Raw genomic sequence first — 3553 nt, forward strand, 5'->3', positions numbered from 1 at the left:
GTTCCCAATTCTTCAAACAATGTTTTCCAAAAGACCGATGTAAATTTTACATCACGGTCTGAAATTATTGTCTTTGGTAACCCATGCAGCTTAAATATATTTTGCATGAATACATGGGCGATCTGCACAGCTCTGTATGTAGATTACACCGATATAAAATGTGTTGACTTACTCAGCTTGTCCACCACCACCATGATGGAGTCATTGTTTTTCTTTGACTTAGGCAAACCTATTATAAAGTCCATAGAAATGGTTTCCCACTTACACTCCGGAACGGGTAATCGTTGTAATAAACCTGCAAGATGTTCGTGTTCTGCTTTAATTTGATAACATTCTAGACACCGTGCCAGGTAACCAGCCACATATTTCTTCATTCCCATTTAAATGCTTGATTTCAAAATCAAAATCACTTAGGAAATCCACCCACCATGCTTGCCTTGCATTTAGAGTGGGTTGGCTAAAATAATTGGTCAGATTGTGGTGATCTGTCAATAACATAAATTTTCTTCCCGTAAGGTAATGTCGCCACATTTTCAGGGCGTGAATCACAGCTGACAACTCTAGATCGTAAGTAGAAAATCTTTTCTCATGTTCTTTTAATTTTCTTGATTCATATGCTATTACCTTCCCTTTCTGCATCAACACACCCCCTACCCCTTCTTTGCTTGCGTCCGTGCACACCACATAGTCTTTACTAGGGTCGGCTATACTTAGAATAGGTGCCGTGGTGAGTAAGTATTTGAGTTGTTCGAAACTTCTTTGACATTCAGGGGTCCACCTGAAAGTCTTTCCCTTTTTCTGTAACGATGTGATTGGATAAGATAGTTTTGAAAATCCCTCCACAAATTGTCTGTAATAGCCTGCCAATCCCATGCAAGATTGGATGTCTGCCACATCTTTGGGTACCAGCCATTCCATAATAGTTCTTATCTTTTCATGATCCACTGTGATCCCATATTTCTTTATGATATGCCCCAAATATTGTATCTGCTCTATAAAGAATTCACATTTACTGAACTTAGCATATAATTGGTGTTCTCGAAGGGTTTGCAATACGAACCTCAGGTGCTCCTCATGCTCCTACCTAGTCCGAGAATAAATCAGTATATCATCAATTAATAACAGCACAAATTTATCCAGGTACCGATGAAAAACAATGTTCATCAGACACATAAAGGTGGCGGCGGCGTTGGTCAACCCAAAGGGAAGCACCACAAACTCATAGTGGCCATACCGAGTTCTGAAAGTTGTCTTAGCTATATCTTCCTCTTTAATCCTGACTTGGTGATACCCTGATCGCAAGTCAATCTTTGAGAAAAATGTTGCTCCCTTTACCTGATCAAATAGTTCATCGATACGTGGCAGAGGATATTTGTTTTTGATGGTCAACTTATTTAGTTGACGATAATCTATACACATGCGCAGGGTCCTATCTTTCTTCTTAACGAACAACACCGGAGCTCCCCAAAGTGACACACTGGGGCGGATATAATTTTTGTCCAACAGCACCTGTAATTTCATTTTTAATTATGTTAATTTTGGTATACTCATTCTATAGGGTGCCCGGGATACCAGAGCTGCTCCTGGCACTAATTCAATGGCAAAATCTATGTCCCTTTTAGGTGTTAGTCCGGGAATCTCCTCCAGAAACACATCAACAAATTCCTGTAACACAGGAATATTCTCCATTATGTTGTTTTATCTTTCGAGTTGGCATAGCCAGGGAAAATTTTAAGAACCCCCCCTAAATTTATAAATATAATAAATGGGTGAATCTCCATGGTATATAGGAAAAATAGAAGGCGATTTTATCAATAATATAATATGTATATATAATTTTTTGGTGAATCTCTCACGAGGCATGGTGAATATTTTACTCAATTATAAAATCTTGTAAGATCTTGGCGAGTCTTTCACTAAATAATCAAACTTTGTAAAGTCCTAGTGAATCTTAGCATAGGCTACATGCTGGTTTAATTCCCCCATTTAAATAGGCTACATTCCACGTGAATACCATGGGTCAATACCATGTGCCATTTTGGTGAATACCATGGGTCAATACCATGTGCCATTTTTATTTTTATTAATTCTAATATTAGGGTTAATAATGGTTTTTTGCATGGTATTAATAACAATCTAGTCCATGGTATTTGTCCCATAGTATTTTGGCCATAGGTTTCACCTAAATATAACCCATTTTTTGAGTGTTCGTAAATATAAGGTGACTTATGGAGTAAATATAAAAAAATGTTTTATTTGTTTACCATACCTCTGGTTTATTTATATTTTTATTAATTTACCATACCTCTTTTACAAATATGGTATTTGGCCCATAGGATTCACTTAAATAAAACCTCTTTCTTGAGCCTTCATAAATAGAACAAGGGTTATGGACTAAATATAAAAAGAGGTTTTATTTATTTACGATACGTCTAGTTTATTTATATTTTTATTTATTTACCATACATTTTGAGTAAGTATAAAAATACGTTTTATTTATTTACCATACCTCCACTTTATTTATATTTTTATTTGTTTACACCCTTACATGTATATAAGGTGACTTATGGAGTAAATATAAAAAATGTTTTATTTATTTACCATACCTCTCATTTATTTATTTTTTTATTAATTTACCATACCTCTTTTATAAATATGGTATTTGGCCCATAGGATTCACTTAAATAAAACCTATTCTTGAAAATGGGCGAATGGATTCACTTAAATAAAACCTATTCTTGAAAATGGGCGAATGGAAGGTTGTAAGTCCTAATTTCAAGGGCTAAATTTACCTTTTTTACCCTCTCCCATAAAATAAGGTGGGCTATTTGAGGTGATTTGTAAAAATGTACTATGATACAAAATATTCGCCCACTAAAAATTTAAAACCCCTTAATTTCGCCAAAGGGCGAACATTCGCCCCTAAAATTATCCTTGGGCATAGCCCACTTGGACAATGTAAATCTGACATCCTTTTCTAATACATTTTGATAACTTTGAGGCGGTTATGGGCCGAATTTGCACTGGCCGCTTGATTCACTGCATTTCTTGCTTTATTCCAAGCTCATCCTTATAACTGATAGTCTTGGTTTTACAATTAATTATGGACCAATTTTTCTCTAAGTAGTCCATACCAATTAATATATCGTACGAACCAAGGGGAGGCACATTTAATTCTGCTGTAACTAGTTGTCCTGCTATTTTTAAAGGGCAGTTTTTGATCTTGGCATTTACCCATCTTTTTGCCCCTGTTGCCAACTTGACTAACCAAGGGTCCTTAAATTTAACAAGTTGCAACCTAAAATGCTCCACAATTCTAGGGCTAATATAACTTAATGTTGCACCAGGGTCAATTAAAATAGTGACAACAAGGTCTAAGAGTTTGCCTTCAAATTCCACCATGGTCGGTTGGTACTCTGCCTGACAATCCTCCAGAGCAGCATTAATTTTCGGTAGACTCTGTCCTACATCACCAACCGCAGAAGCTTTGTAGACCTGGGAAACATGTTCAATCCCTTTTCTTTGGGGACAAATTTTCACATAATGGGGTCCA

The sequence above is a fragment of the Pinus tabuliformis genome, chromosome 4_2 (genome assembly GCF_031772625.1).
Source record: "Pinus tabuliformis cultivar Carrire ecotype Pingquan chromosome 4_2, CPIR1, whole genome shotgun sequence".
Classification (NCBI taxonomy): domain Eukaryota; kingdom Viridiplantae; phylum Streptophyta; class Pinopsida; order Pinales; family Pinaceae; genus Pinus; species Pinus tabuliformis.